Source organism: Anomalospiza imberbis, chromosome 4, assembly GCF_031753505.1.
Source record: "Anomalospiza imberbis isolate Cuckoo-Finch-1a 21T00152 chromosome 4, ASM3175350v1, whole genome shotgun sequence".
Lineage (NCBI taxonomy): Eukaryota > Metazoa > Chordata > Aves > Passeriformes > Viduidae > Anomalospiza > Anomalospiza imberbis.
The window spans coordinates 18,767,807-18,784,641 of NC_089684.1; the positions used below are offsets into that span (position 1 = coordinate 18,767,807).

At 42.2% G+C, this 16,835-nt stretch overlaps 1 protein-coding gene and 1 long non-coding RNA gene across 2 annotated transcripts in view; both read right to left on the reverse strand.

The window, feature by feature from the left end:
* CENPC (centromere protein C) overlaps nt 1-16,835 on the reverse strand; it is a 206,596-nt gene that overhangs the window by 157,531 nt on the left and 32,230 nt on the right. The gene's annotated exons all lie outside the window — the stretch shown is intronic.
* Nucleotides 9,641-15,845, reverse strand: LOC137472327 (uncharacterized). Its single transcript, XR_010998116.1, has 2 exons — nt 12,965-15,845; nt 9,641-9,874 (listed from the first exon to the last, which is right to left on the reverse strand). It is a non-coding gene; the product is annotated as an uncharacterized lncRNA (long non-coding RNA).

Consider the following 16,835-nt stretch of genomic DNA (forward strand, 5'->3'; position numbering starts at 1 on the left):
AAAAATAACTGTAGACTCTTTTAGACTGGAGGCTGATGTGTCAGTCTCACTTCTTACTTATTTTTCAATTTATGTGATACACCGTATGAGTGTTTCTGACACTACTAGCACCAGGGCATAAATAAAGCTAAGCTAGATCCCCTTTTCTTCCTCATTTTTGCCAGCTGCTACCCCCACTTATCTCAGGCCCTGCCCAAACATAACACCATAGCACAGCACACACATGGCCATCAGCAGCATCAGATAACAGCCAGGAAGCTACTGCTGCTCTCGATTCCCTGCTGTGTTACATCAGTGCTAATGAGGAGTAAATAATAGTAATAAATCAGCTTTCTGCAGTTGACAGTAAGGTGTTCAATATTCACTGAAGCCACTGGCAACTCAGAGGCGGTTTCCAGAGGCCCCTGCCTAGCAAACAGTGCAATACTGCAAACACCATTTATTCTGGAAGAGCCAGCTACCATATTCTGTGGTACAGACTTCAAAGCAGGCCATCCTGCCATATTGGGAAATCCTTTGCAGAAAGCAGGTGAATGAAGTTGGAGGAGACACCTCATGGGTTAGAGCCTGCCTCATGCAGCATTTGCCTCGGCTTCACCTCCCCTCTCTAACCACAGAAAGGCTGCAGCAAAGCCCTTCTGGCTCATAGATTGGGTCAGGGGCTTGCAGATGCTCATTAATCTTGGGGGGACCATGAGTGTGCCCTAGCTCAAAGGGTTTTGAGCCATGCCACTACGTGATCAGAGCTAGCTTAGACAACCCTCTGAGCTGCAATCCCACCTTAGTTTTGCTTCCTACCATAGCAGCCTATTCATACCAGTATATCCTTCCAAAGGAGAACCCCAATTCTCTATAAAATCAAGTTTCCTACAACCCCTAGAGAAATCTCACAGGTTTAGGATCAGCAGCCAGAGCACAGTGCTCTAACTAGGCCCAGCAGTGTGGCATCCAGAGGGGCTCACACATATGTGCCACCCACAAGGCACTCCTTCCAGGCAGCAACAAAATCCTAAACCATCTTCCATGCTAATGCCCCAAGCAGTGCCTTTGTCTTACTGTAAACATTTCTGTCTTTAACTAACACATTAGGCAGCATTATTCTTCACTTACTTGAGACAGAAAATGTGGGGTAGTTCCTAGGCAAAGAAACATTATCCCAGATGGCTTCTTCTGTCTCTGACTCAGAGCTGGTACCACCAGCATCACCTTTGAGGACTTTTGCTGTTCTGGACCTCTTAAAAACTTTGTAAAAGACTAGTGTTATTACTTAGGACTGAGATATGACTTGAGGAGTCAGGAGGCAAAGGCACTTGGGCAGAATGATGTCACAGTAGGGACAATACCCTGTGCCTCAGCTGGAATGGGATGTCATTGGCTCAGTCACCTGTAGGCAAAAAATTTAGGAAGCTCCCCAGTAAAATGTAGTAGCTGAAGATGTACCATTTCCTGAAACGGTTTTAAGTCCCAAGCACTGGCATTACTCACCGTTTCCATTGCTCTTCCATGTGCCCTTTATTCCATGGAGGCTGCTACATAGTAAACAGCTAGGAATTGAAAACGTGGAAGGAACACATATCAGCAAATCAAGATGCCAATTTTTGAACTTTCAGAAGGTTTTGGGAACAAAATGCTGGGAGGAAGACAGCGACTGAATTCCACTTCATTAGAGGGAAAACCATTTCTAAAAGAAGAAATAATCATCAAGATGGAGATACCACTGTTCAGCAACAGGTCTGGAAGGGAAAAAAAGACGGGGTTTTCCCTGAAAGCCTTGCAGCAGCCTTGTCCTGTGCTTCATTGGCCTCTAGTGGAAAACAGAAGCTATGACTTGTGATCACAAAACTTCATTTACAGAATACAGACAAATACACCTCTGCTCACACAGAACTTGAATATGTATCTGGTGAAGGAATGTGATAAAAAAGGATGACTATTCTGTATCAGGTATGTACAGAATCTCAGTTTTGCTATCATTCAGGGAAGAGATTGAGTTAAATATTGTTTTTTCCCTACACATGTTCCCTACCTTGTCTGCCACAAAAGAAATAAAATTTCACTTGCAGAGGCACTAAGTTTGTTACATTTGGTCTATAAACTTGATACCACTATATGTGCTCCACTGAAAGTTAATTCTTGCAGCATTCAGACCACAGCAGTTTGGCTGTAAAGAACAATCTAAACCAGGATTTCAGTTGCTGTCTTCTGTAAACACAAACTCTCAAAATGAAACTATATGCCTGTATGCAGCATACAGTGAGTGCAACAGCAGTCCTGCCTAGGTTTACATTTAATTACTCAAACCCATGGCTCCAGTTTCCATGGATATAAACAAGATGACACCTCTCCTCAACTCATTAAAAATACAAACAATAACTAAAAATAGCACTATGCAGGATCACAGGAATAAACCTCTGAGAAGGTGAGTGAATGGAGGGCAGAAGTCTCAGTGCAGAGCTACTGGATACAGACAGCAGCAAGACATCTTATTGGGCAGAGCAGAACCCTCAAAATCAGGGCCAGCTGAAAAAGCAGTGCCCCCAAGCACAACTGTGCACACCAGAAATGAGCAGACACCTCCTGAGCAGGGCAGGGGTGCTGGTGCCATCCTCCTCTGGCTGAGTACAATCTCTCTGCATTCCTCCAACAACTCCATAAGCTTGGCTTCATTTCCTGCCTCCTCCAACGCCTGCCTTCTGGAGCCCAGGGCAATGCAGCAAGATTTGCTCCCTGGGAAACAGCATCTGTCACAGCAGTCTGGAGATGGTGGAAGGCAGATGGAACCTCCACCCTCCACGTGGAGCAGACCGCTTGGCTGGCCTTCAGCAGAGGCACGGTCCTGCCGCCAGCTCCCAGGATGTGTCTTCGATCCTCTGCAGACAGTTGGTCCCTGGCAGCTGTGACACACAGGAAAAAGGAAAAGAGCAACAGGCATTCTCAAACATGAGAAAAAAATTCTTCAAAACTTACTTTCAGTGTATTTTGACTGGGTTTTGTGTCCACTTGCTCCTGCATATTAGCAGTTTCTGTGCTTGCCAAGGTTACAGGGAGTTGCTATAAGAAGTTTGTTTGGAGGCTGAACTGCCAAAAAAAAATGCAAACAAACCCCATGCCAAAACAATACAGCATTCATTCATTCAGAGCAAGATGATGTGAGCATAAAAAATCTGAAAAAAAAAATTTGTTTTTGAAAGCCACATGCAATCTTCTGACTCACTTGTTTTGGTCAAATTGGCTGCATTCCCTTCAGGGAGAGAATGGAAAAGACTAACATCCAAAAGCCACCACTTCAATACGTTTTTTGAGTTCAGAAGTGTTCGTACCCACCACCTTGTGTGCTGTGCGGAAGAAATGCAACCAGCAGAAGGGAAGCTACCAGACTACCTTCTGTTTAAGTATCCTTGGCTCAGTGCTGGTTCAAGTGCCTTTTTTTCTGCAATATTTAGCAGAGTAACCTAAAGCAGCCTGATTTTAATGACATAAATGTAAAATAATCAAGCACAGGACTTCAAATCCATGAATACTCATTAGGGCTGGCCGAACTCCCATTTGTAAATCCTACAGATTAGCTCTATTTACTTACATCATGAGGAAAGGGGAAAAAAAAAAGAAAAAAATATTAAATACATTCAGCCTGAGCTGGAAATGGGCTTCTCTCTGTCTCTTGCACAGTCTGGGATCTCAGAGCAGTAGAAAGCAGACACAATGGCAGCAAGACTGATGCGTGCCCAGCTTCACCAGGCTGGGGCAGTGCCTGAAGCAAAGCAAGGCTATTGTAGCAGAGGAAAGCTCTCCTAAGTGTGAAGAGAGGCAGCCGGGAGACCTGTCTGCACCTCACTCACTTCCATCTTAATTCTTCAGGCTCCAAAACATTTGGCACTGGTTTGATATATAGTCTTTCAGTTAAGCATGCATATGGATAATACTCAGCTGAAAACAGAAAAGAAGAAAAAATAAAAATCACACTATCCTTAACAGACAAGTTAAACTTGCTTATCTGCAGAGGAATGAAAATCATTTTTTAGTAACAGCTGAATTCCATGAGAAAGCAGTCACAGATGTGCACCAGCAGACCACATTACCAATGTGACCAAGTGGCTTCCTACAGGAGAGAAACTGTTTAACTTGAGATACTGAAAATACACAAGAGACTCAAATGGTAAAGCTAACACTGAGCTGCCAAAGACATGTAATAAATGTGACTTTTAATAATCTCTTCCATCACTGCTGAACAATGTTAAGCTTCCATGGCTGCTCCCAAGTCCCGAGTACAAACATGCGCCTTTATGCCCACCACATGTCACAGCACAAGTAAGCACATGAGCTCAGAGGGGGGCTTGGCAATCCCCAGGCAGTGACTCTGTGGCTTGTGGCACATGCCATGCCCAAAACTGGGCTACTGTATAAACACCAGAACCTTTGCTTGGTAAGAGCCACAGGATAGCCTACCTCCTCCTGCTATGCAGTGGGGAAACACAGATGACTGGGGTAATTTTTAAGACCCACACTTCGCTTTCTATCCCCTATGATAAAAAGATTAAAGTTGAATTCTTTCACATGCAAAAAAAATTCAGCCTCATCTTCCAATGTGCCCCCATGAACTATGCACCTCACCTGTTTATCATTTCTTATAGCTCCTCAAACTGTGACCTCCCAGGGACACAACAAATGCCAAACAATGCATCCATGTAACAGACTAAAAAGATCCTTGGTTCCAAAAAGTTTATATTGGGTCACTGTGCAAGTTTTACTGGAACTGCCCTCCTTCTATGAAGTTATGACTGAGTCTAACGGGCATAGGAACTGTTGAAAATGCAAGTGAATCCAGTGAGAAGAAATAATGATTTCTGACTTATTTCAGAAGGCTGAATGATTTCTTTATTATAACTATGCTAAAATACATTAATATACTATATAAAGGAAGATACTAAAACTACAGACCTACTTGTGCTATCATCTCTAACTACCTAACAACTCATGACCCTCTGCTGAGAGTCCAGACACAAGTGGATCTGATTGGCCATCAGGCCCAAACAATCCACCAGAATCCAATCAAGCAATCACCCCAGGTAAACAATTCTCCAAACACATTCCACATGAGAAAAACAAGGAGCAGAAATAGAATTTGTTTTCTCTTTCTTTCTCTCTGTGCACCTCTGTGAAAAATACTGAGAGAGAAATGTGCTTGCCACAAGGAAGGGCAAATACTCTGATTCTTCCAGGTTAGGGCAGGTAAAAGAAAAAGACAATTTTCTTGACTATCAAAACACAGCACATGATCTATGTGGTTATTGCTGTTTCTGTTCGATGCCTTGGTTTGACCCAATTAACAAGAAACTGTGAGACTGTTCTGAATGAAAGCATCTCCTAAACACTGTAAAGAAGATAAGCAGTAACCATTCCTCATGTCAGACCACAAGCAAAAGAGGTCTGAGTGAGTCAGGGTGAGGAAAGAGAGACTCCAGATCCAGGTCCTGCCCTGAAGGGATCCTACAGTGACCTACACTGTGCTCAGACCACACCAGGTCTGGGCCCTCTGGAAAACACCAGCACCACCCTTCCATTCCCGACCTGCACAAGCACTGTGGATGGGTGTGGGCTTACCCAGGTGCTCAGAAGAGGCCACAGGAGGCTCTGCTGTAGAGTCAGGTTCTCTGCTGCTTCAGTGAATGGTAAATACTGGAAATGAGACAAGGCTTCAAGAACCACGAGAACTGTAGGTGGAAATACTGCCCTCTTGGAAGGCTCTTGCCAGCAAAATGCTCACTCCACTGCTCCTGGGGTGTCAGAACTCATCCTGTGTGGGCCACCAGTTGTTGGCGTTGGTACTTGGCACCAATCGAGGTGGATGAGAACTGACTATCACTATCAGTTTACTGTCTTACTGTAAGACTTCCATACCTTCTCTCTGTGAGCTCTCACAGGCAGCTCCTCACAACACTGACTCCTTTTCTCATTCTTCTGCACAGCTGGCTGACTCCTACCTGTCCCTATCACTACTGCCTAACCCTTTCTGTCCCTAGCAGTACATACTAACCCTTACTGTCCCTAACATGAACACCTGACCCTTTCTGTCCCTAGCAGACATACTAACCCTTACTGTCCCTAACATGAACACCTGACCCTTTCTGTCCCTAGCAGACATACTAACCCTTACTGTCCCTAACATGAACACCTGACCCTTTCTGTCCCTAGCAGCACATACTAACCCTTACCGTCCCTAGCACAAACACCTGACCCTTGCTCCTCACAGCAACACAGCCAACTGACTCCAACTCTCCTCTCACCCAGCTAACCCACCCTTTTATAACACCCATCCTTACTGGACCATCCTTATTGGACACAGCTGTGCCCTATTAAAGGCAAGGCTGTTCCTACTCTTTGGTAATTAGTACAGCTACAACTCCTCAGGGGCGAGATTGCCTTCAGCACTATCTCTATTCTCCTACAATCCGTCCTCTCACAATTCCTTCTTTTCTTTTAATTACAAAGTTGCAGCATCTTTAGAAAGACATATTCAAGTAAATTGACATTATGACACATTTACATATTTCACTTAGGACTAACAGTTATACAAATGTTCAGGCAACACATCACAGTAAGAACTTATATATCTAAGTTTTGGTTTAGTTTTGCTTTTCACAGTACAGAACATCAACTTAAGGCTTTCCATAAACTAATGTTGTGTTCACTGTCCTCTGCAGGGCCCCGTGGCAGAAGACAGTAAACACAGTACAAGCATTTTTTGTGTAATTTCCATTAACTCTTGAATGCATCTGTGAATTGAACTTGATTCATTCTCTAAATTCATGAAGTACTCATCAAATCTTTACACCTACACTTATGGGATAATAACAAAATTAATAGCTGTAACTCATATGTATAATGACAAAAAATAATAGCTGTACTTCATATGTTTTACCAGCAAATAAACACATTGTACTGAATAACAGAACTACTCTGTTTCCAGTTCCTGTTACTGTTTTAATAAATTCACTTGTTCTTTTTTCCTTTTTGTTGCTTTTGTCTCTTGCAATTCCAGTTCTTCTTCTTCTGTCTGCTAAAGCAATGTCTCTGTTTGCTGCTTCTTCCCTTCTTGTCTCTTTAATGCTTCTCTTCATGCAGTTTTGTACTTGTTTTCATAACATTTCTTCTTCTATGTCCTGCTGTGTGGCCGCTGCTCTGCTGCGCACACTGGCAGCTAGGGGGATGCCAGCACCACCCCAGGACCCTGCCAGACTGCGGCCGTACCTAGGCAGGGGGACGCAGGGCTCGCTCCACCTCACCTGCAGGGAGCAGCAGGCAGTATTGTGGATGAAGGTACTGCTGGGTACTTTCTCCCATGTTAACACAAAAGGAAGTTTCTTTATTTGTTCTTACTACATTTCTTTTATACCACATAAGCAAAGTACATAGAGCCCGCTCCTCATATGCAACACACTTCTTCTACAAAATCCTTAACAAATTGTCCAAAATTAATTTTCCTTCACTTAATATTTAGGTCTCCTTTTCCATTACTGCTCTCTCTGCAGTTCTCTACCCAGATCACCACAGGATCACGTTGGGGTCACCAACTGTTGGAACTCATCCCCGTACAGGCCACCAGTTGTTGGCGTCAGTGCTTGGCAGCAATCAGCGGTGGATAGGAACTGAATGTCACTGTTAGTTTATTGTCTTACTGTAAGACTTCCATACCTTCTCTCTGTGAGCTCTCACAGGCAGCTCCTCACAACACTGACTCCTTTTCTCATTCTTCTGCACAGCTGGCTGACTCCTACCTGTCCCTATCACTACTGCCTAACCCTTTCTGTCCCTAGCAGTACATACTAACCCTTACTGTCCCTAACATGAACACCTGACCCTTTCTGTCCCTAGCAGTACATACCAACCCTTACTGTCCCTAACATGAACACCTGACCCTTTCTGTCCCTAGCAGCACATACTAACTCTTACTGACCCTAACATGAAGACCTGACCCTTGCTCCTCACAGGAGCACAGCCAACTGACTCCAACTCTCCTCTCACCCAGCTAACCCACCCTTTTATAACACCCATCCTTACTGGACAACTTATTGGACACAGCTGTGCCCTATTAAAGGCAAGGCTGTTCCTACTCTTTGGTAATTAGTACAGCTACAACTCCTCAGGGGCGAGATTGCCTTCAGCACTATCTCTATTCTCCTACAATCCATCCTCCCACACTGGGGTGTGTCTGACAGGTGAACATTATAAACAGAGATTCCAGAACCTTCCAGGAATTGAAAACCACTCTTGCTCCCTTCTCTGTAATGCTTATGCACCAATACACTATCATCCATTGCATAGTATGCTGCTATTCAAGAGAATTTTTCCTCACCCTTTCACCTCCAAAAATTGTTTAGGTTCCAGATTTACTTTTAATACTCATACAGACTCCCAATTCTAAATGCTGGACAACCCTACAACACTCAACTTATCATAGAAAACAGTGACTTCAGATGAGGCAAAGATGCTCTAGGAAAAAAACATCAAACCACCACTACTAACCACAACAGCCACCCAGCACTATGTATAGGACACTTGAGTTCACTTTGGATATTAAATAATTCCGGGGGAGACCTACTTTTACCACCCACTGTAAAGATTTTTGAGAAAATGAGCTTGTTGCTGTGGAATTAATAATAGATCTATGCAGATTGATATTCCCAGGAGATAAAGGGAAAGGGGAAAACATTAAAAACTGATGCTCCTGGTAAATGAAAAACTAATGGACTGTATTTTCCTTGAAGGAATGGGAGGTGTTTTTGTTTTATTTCACTCTGATGACTATGCAAGATTTGTTCTCAGGAAGCACCATCTCCAGCTAAATGGAAACACCTTGAAAATTTTGTAGAAAATGTGGAGGAGAGCATAAGTCATCACATACCAAATATGAAGAACAGTGAATGATCACAGGCTGCAGCAGAATGTAGTTCTGATTATCACTTACTTGAATACCAAATAATTCTGCACCATTCCAACCAGATGTTTCTGTCTAAGTTTGGCAGGAACACCAGGGATTCAAACTGCAACCAAAGCTACTGTCAACTATTTTTCAAATCTCACCTCCACTGCCATCTGAGGTTCAACAAGGCCAAGTGCTCAGAGGTGACCTTCTCTCTCTACAACCACCTGGAAGGAGGCTGTAGCCAGGTAAGGGTTGGTCTCTTCTCCCAAGTAACAGGATGAAAGCAAATGACCTCAAGTTACACAAATGGAAGTTTACACTGGATATTAGGAAAAGTTTCTTCACTGAAAGGGTGGTCAGGCACTGAAACAGGCTGCCCAGGGACATGGTATCACTGTCCCTGGAAGTATTTAAAAGACATGGTACTCAGGGACATGGTTTAGTGATGGCAAGGCTGGGTTAGTGGTTGAACTGGATAGTCCTAAAGGTCTTTTCCAACCTTAATGATTCTATGACTCTATCCTTTGAAAACGATTTTATTTTCAAACTCCCTTTGAATGTTTCAACAACTCCAAAGAAACAGTGAAACATTTCAGTTCATGACCTCTTTGAAGCCACTTTCACATGTCAAATTCATGCAATTACCTGCATTTTCAAAACCACATTTAATGCTAGAAAACTGATTCTAAAATTATTTAAAATCAAAGAAATCTAAACTGATTCGCATTACTTAATATTTATTGATACAAAAGAAAATTCATAACAAACTATGTATTTACCATTTACACTGAAGAAAGATCTTTAAGATCAATGAAACAACATGCCCCTAAAACTGGGGTGTCCAATGAAAATGTTCAATGTTCTTTAGAACGCCTCTGCATTAGATGATCTTCAATTTGCAGGTAAAGTTATGGGGAAGAGGTGTCCAACAACACATTTCTTGCTCTTGTTCTAAATTATAAAAAAATCCAGCAATTAGTTCAAATTAACACAGTTAAAAATAGACCTATGTGTGCCATAATATTGGGGAGTTACAAGACAGTAAAGTGGAACAACTGCAAATTGTACTCACAGCAGCAAGGACATCACAGCATTTACCTACCCCAGTGGCAAATCAATAAAAACATTAGTATCATTTCAATTATGCTCAAAAGAGCACATTAGCCTAATTTAGTTTCACTAATAGTGGTCTCTGACAAATGTGTTCATCTGTGCAAAACCTGGAGCTGTCAAAGCCACACCTGTTGCTCTCCAGGTATTTTCCTAAGCTATTTTGAATATGAAATATATCTTGTGAAGGACCAAGAGGCCTCAGTAGTTAATGTGCATGTGAGTTTCATGTTATTTTTATGAACATCTTGCCTGTACTTGAATTCCCTTTAACTTGGGTTTACACAAATGGTTCACAATCTCTGGTCCACAGTTCCAAAGGTCACAAAAAGCTGCTGACAGTAGGGAGAATAACCAGGAACTAAAATGCTTGCTGAGAGAATAACATCGGATGCAATTCCCCACATCAAGTGACAGCTGAGTACTGCTACGCCACAGGTAGAGTTATATGGGAAAAGCAGATGCTTGATAGCCTGGACTGTGCAAGATACCAAATTTTCAACTGGTTTAAAGCCCATGCACAAAATAAAGACTGCTGATAAGACTTGCAGGTGAAAATCATAAGCCACTATCCAAACACAGTAAAATGTTTTGGGGCGTATGTCCCAAAAAGTGTTAGCTAATTCGCCCAAACTGAGCAGTGGGCTTCCCATCAAACCCAGGCATGTGTCTGCCCTAGAGGGACTCCTCAGAGCCAAGACTAGAAAGGCAAGGTTAAAGCTGACACTTGTGACTCTACCTAATGTGCACATTTTGTCCTTCAGTGTGGAGAAAGAGATGGCAGTGGCTGGGGCTCAGGCACTGTCCCACACTCTGGTGGCAATACTGGTGGGCTGCTGTGTGACATGGAAAAGACTGCTCTTCACTTGAGGGTTACAGAAATAAGGGTCTTCCCAAAAAAAGCGTGAACTAAACTTAGGGAAGAGCAGCTTCCATAGCACAAGTTGCAACTTCAGGATGTCTGAGGTCAGAGGGGACCTCTAGAAGTCATTTGATCCAACACTTCCGCTCAAGCACGACCACCAAGAGCCGGCTGCCCCAGGTTCAGATAAGCTCCTTCCCCTCACATGAGCTTCTGTTTCCTGATCTCTTCTGTACCTCTTGACCTCTCTGCAGTAACCACAGCAGTAAGAATAAGGATGCCAAGTGTGTACACCAACACTCTGATGTGCTTTGCAAATACATGCTCCCACACATGGTACTAAGAATGGTAAAACGGAGATGATGGGATTTCAACTTTGTGGACAGAACTGTTCCACATGGAAAGGTATGTCACATGTGCTTGGCCAGGTCTCAGCTCCATCTCCAAGAGAAATATATGAAGCTGATCCTAAGGGGTTACCCAACCTTCACAGCTCTTTTCAGTCTAGATTCTTTAGACACTGCAGAAACACTAAAAACCAAGAAGATTTCTTTCTCCTATAATTTACCAGAAAAGTCAAGCAGCAAGAGGGTGTGAGAGGGCACATCAGAGATCCACACCCACACATGCAACAGTGAGCACACCTCTGTGCCAAAACCAGCTGGTGCCAGGCAGCATTCCCACTGGCAAGAGGAATGAAGATGTAAGAGCAGGTGAATGTCTGGACTATCCTGCCAATAGAAAGTCAGGGTATGGCGTGGTACCTAAGTGATGGCAGACACACATCAAGATTGTGCCAAGGCAAGGGAAGTCACCAGCACGCTGAATTAGTGCTCTCAGAGGAGCAAAAAGCACAATGCTACGGTGCTGCAGGGTAAGTCTGGCCATGGGGAATGGTGCTAGGATGGATTCTTCCAGCACTGCAGAGCCAGTCTAAGCAGATGGACAAGGTTCAAGAGCAACCAAGTGGGCCTGAAGCAGTCTCAGTTCTGTTTATGCAGCCAGGAAAATAGCAGATGATAATAACAATAACAAACACCTTGCCAGTGACATCCTAAGCCAACCTTCTTGGGATTAAAACTACACAAAAGTCCTTCAAAGAACAGAGGCCAAAGAAAGCTTTGCATCACTTCTCTGAGGGTGAAAACTGGAAGCTATGCCAGGCCCTGTACAAAACTTGCAGGAAAGGTAGCAAAGGAACATGCAGACACAAGAACACCTCTGAAATAATTAAAACACCTCGAACTGAGCTAAGAAATTATTCAATCTTTGCAAGTGGCAAAAAGACAGAAAAGAAAGCTTTGGTAAAAAAAATACAATCCAAATAGGGCAGGAAATTAGTTTAGGCAGCAAGACAAAAAATGAAGGAGCAGATTGAAACTTGATGGAACAGCTGAGCTGAAACAGCAGCAGGTGAATGCCTCATCCTGCAGCCTGTTCCAAGAGAATAAAAAGACAAAAGTGAACTTTGGGCAGATACTTCAAGACTTGCATATAAAGATACATCATAGTGGCATAGTTTCACATGGAATTTCATGAAGAAAAATAAATTATTATCAACATTTCAATAAATACTTTAGGAGACCTATTGACTGTAATTTCTGCAATAATACAAGTTCCAGATTTAAGGGGGGGGGAGAAGGGAACACTTACACAGATCTATAGCCCATGCTAAGTCAAATACATTAAGAGAGGTTTTGTACTTCATTAGCATCACATTTCACAATGGAAATGAGCAAGGAGGGATGAAGGAAATCTGGGGCTGTGGCCTCATCTAAAAGCTTCAGCTCATCAGAGATTAGTTTTGCTAACTTAAAAAGTTCTTCAGAAGAAAATTTAAAATATTTTCAGTTAAAACAATACTGGTGTTGTAGGTTCCTCCTTTTTTTTTTCCAGCAAAACTCACAAATATATCATGCAGCATGAATGCAGGACTGTGGGCTGACCCTGGCTGGATGCCAGGTGCCCACCAAAGCCACTCTATCACTCTCCTCACTAAGCTGGAAAGGCGAGAGGAAATGTACGGAAAGGCTCCTGGGTTGAGATGAGGACAGGGAGAGATCACTCACCCATTACTATCACAGGCTGCAGGGGAATCTCAGCTCCAGTGCCTTCTCCTTCTTCACTGACCTGGGTGTGGGCAGGGCTGTTTCTCTCACATATCCTCACTCCTCTCTTCTCTGGCAATTATTACTTCTGCACAGTAACATTTTTTCATTCTTAAATGTTACCACGGAGTAGTTACCACAAACGCTGGTGGGCTCATCCTTGGCCAGTGGCAGGTTGGCACTGGAGCTCTCTGGCATTGGCTCTGTCAGACACAGGGAAGCTGCTACTGGCTTCCCACAGAAGCCATCCCAATAACCACCCCCACCACTATCAAAACCCGGCCATACAAACCCAATGCAAGGTCATAAGCAGCAGAAGCCATTTCACGACAAGGTAATGATTCTGTGAGCTTCAGTGGGGTGAGCAACTGAACAAAATGAAGCTCTTCTAAGTTCTGATAGTTCACCCAGTGTAATTTGTCTGAAAGGTTAAACAGGATGCTAACATGGACTTGGTATGCTACAAAATGAAGAGGAAAATAAAGCAAACATTTTGTTTGTCTTTAAATCACAGTGGGGCTTTTTCACTATCTAAAATAGTTTTCAAGTCTGGGAGCTGAGTTCTGGTTTACAGCTGTAGCAACCTCTCTGCTTTACCTGTGAATTACCTTAAAAGTGCGTAGTAGAGCTTAGCTGCATATGAGGCAAATGTCTGCTTCTACTAAGAAAATCAGCCATAATAAAAGGCAGACAGCATTTGCTAGATGCAAAAAGGCCTCTGCAATTATCACTTAATCGTCCTTCATGGGCCAGTACTGGGAGTCTCATACTTTCCCCTTAAGGTTGCTCCCTTTTTCAGCACTTTTCTTAACTGTCTACTTAATTAATCTTCCTTCCTGGGCTTAATTGTGAATTTGTTTTGATTAATTAGCCTCAGAGCTCACTTGGCACTAACTGAAATATAAGAGAAGTGCTCAGTTTCTTCAGTGAATAGGCTACTGTATCCTAGGGGAGCCCCCTCTTTGTCAGCAATAAAATTTCAAGTCTAGATAGTGTTTGAAAAAACTTTTTTGTAATTAACTTTCAATTCTTGTAATTACCCCCACTGTACTACAACACAAAAGTGTTGCTAACATAAAAAAGGGTACAATTCATTAAATTCAGGCCTCTTCTTAGGTGGATTATACATCATGCTCATTAGCTGAACCCTGCAGTTTTAGATGACATAATGCTCTTAAACCCCAAACCAGTAGTGGGGGTTACCAGCAGACACAGCTCTGTCCTTGTGGCACCAACACCAGAAAACCTTTCCCATAGAATCTTTTCAAAGTTATTGAGCTTCATTGAAAATGCTTTGCACAATCCAGACCAGTCAGTCTGCAACACCTTTGAGCACTAACATACAGCTCTTCATGATGTTTACACCTCTCAGATCACTCCTTTCTCCTCCCTCTTTACAGCACGTTGACTCCAGAATTCCCATTCATCTGCCATCTTGATCAATTCTCATTTCAGATAATGAAAACACAGGAAAAGGTATCTTTAAACATCATCACAGTAAAAAATTTTTAAGCTAAATTAAATAACGTGTGTTAACAGCTATCATACCCATTTAATAAACTTCCTAAATATTTGTCAAGGGTACTGGAATTCTTCAGTTTTCAACTTTAAACGTCTTTACCTATCAAGCTGCAAAGAGGTATTTAAAATCTTATTCTAGACATTAATATTTTTTTTTCTGTGAACACTTTTAGACTTGCATCTCAACAGTCAAGGTGACAAAGTAAACACTTTGTTTCTTCCAGCTCCTTGTTCCACTCACTGTTGCTCTTGTGCTCCAAACAGGACTGCAGGAGCGCGAAGTACCTGTGGTTTTACAACCCTTTGTGTTGTACCTTTACTTGGGCACAGAAGCTCAAATGAAGCAGACCAGAACAGGAGTTTTATGAGTGGGCTTAAAAACACAGAGAAGCTCTGAAGACAAACCTTTAAACATATTTGTTTCCTAATAAGCTGCAGCCCACTGTTCTGACTGATGATCAACCATGTTTTCATCTTAGAACTGGACCACAGAACTCGCTTAGGTTGTCAAATTCTAACTGAAGCTTATCCATACAACCCAAAAAGTTTGCCTGTGAGATCTCTTCTGACTATATTTGTGAACATCTGTGAAGTGACAGAATTCTGCCATGGAAATGTACCAGCTTGGAAGAAAGAAGATATTCAGTTACAATAGCTGTGAATACCATTAAAGAGGCATGGCCCATGCTCTTCAGTTAGATAAATAACACGCAATCAGTCACCACTTAAAGTAAATCCTGTATTACAAAAGACATCATGCAGAGTCTATACAGCAGTAGAAATACAAGAAATATTCCTTTACGCTGAAATGCCTTATCAACTGTTATGAAATGAGGATATAACTCTTTAAGTTTATTGCAGTCCCCAAATGTTAATTTAAAATCATCTGCAGATAACCAATTTAGTTGTGCACTTGCAAAATAGAAGAAGCTGTATATGTGCCTCAACAGTTTGTTTTATTGGTCCTGTTTATTTTGTCTGTAATTACTCAGCTCACAATCTCCTATTTTAGGTTTACAGAGTTGTACAAATATGGATGTGCATACACATCTGACTGTTCTGCAATCATTATTTTGCTAATTTAAGCTTCAAAAAGCTTTGTTTAGTAAAACAGGAACAGTTTTCTAAACAAATGAAACTACAAAAAGACAGATTTGCAAAAGAACCTACTAACCTGTAATTTTTTTGAAGGGAGCCAGAGCCTTCAAAGCTGTGGCTTTTTATTGTGGGATAACTTTTCAGTTAAGCCTCTTAAAAGAAGTCCCTGGATGTTACCATAGTACCTGCTATAGAATACATGAACCTATTAACATAAAGCTGAAATATGTGACTTGGCTTCTGCTTCCACCTCTCTCAATTACTGCTTATAGAAAGCAATGAATTAAAATACTGAAACAGGGATATCTACTAGGCTATCAGTATATATCCTTCAGGAACAGGAAGTGTATCACATCTTCACAACAAGTAATACTGGTTAACTAACTTCAGCCTAGCTCCACAAATACCTAGCTAAACCACAGTAGCCAGTGGAAGTGAGATAACTCAGCAGAGCAGAAAACAGGCTGGCAAAAAGTATCACACATATGCAGGAAGAACACTAACTTCTCACATTTCAGAAAAGGCTTGTTTCTTTGCAATAGCCTATTTGGCCTGCTGTACACAAAAATGTACAAAGCAGGAACCAAAACAAGACTAGGCAGAGGTGAAACATCAGCTGCTGCTTCTGAGTGGCAACTGATTATTGATTGACACACTGCAGAACTCAGCAGCCATAGGAGTCCTGGCACTCAGAAGATTCTCCTGCATCTCCTCACACTTAAAGAACAATTTTGTGCCAGTGGCTGCATCAAGTACAACATCCATGTAACTGAATGAACTTAGCAACATTCAGTAGTTAAGTCCTACTGGGAATGGCAACTGATTTGCATCTCCTTGCAAGAGAATTCAACAAAATTTATCTCCACCTGTAACACACTGTTTTTCCTGCCTTTCAAAAACCAGATCCTAATGAGCACAGAGGCCAGCAAAGGACTAAGAGCTATGCTTGAAGCCCCATCTACTGACAAATAATAGAACTGTTGCTAAACCACAGCAATATTCCAGAGAACAACCCTTGACAAACCTCATATTGCTTCTTAAAAAAAAGTAAACCACAAACATATTCAGATGTAGTGCAGCTACAAAATGTTCTCTGCAGACTACACAGGACATTTCTCTGAAGAAACCAACCAGAGAGCAACAAAACCATCCAGCCTAAAAAGTGACATACTTTACCAAATCTGCCGTTCTCCTTGACACTCCCAGCCACAGA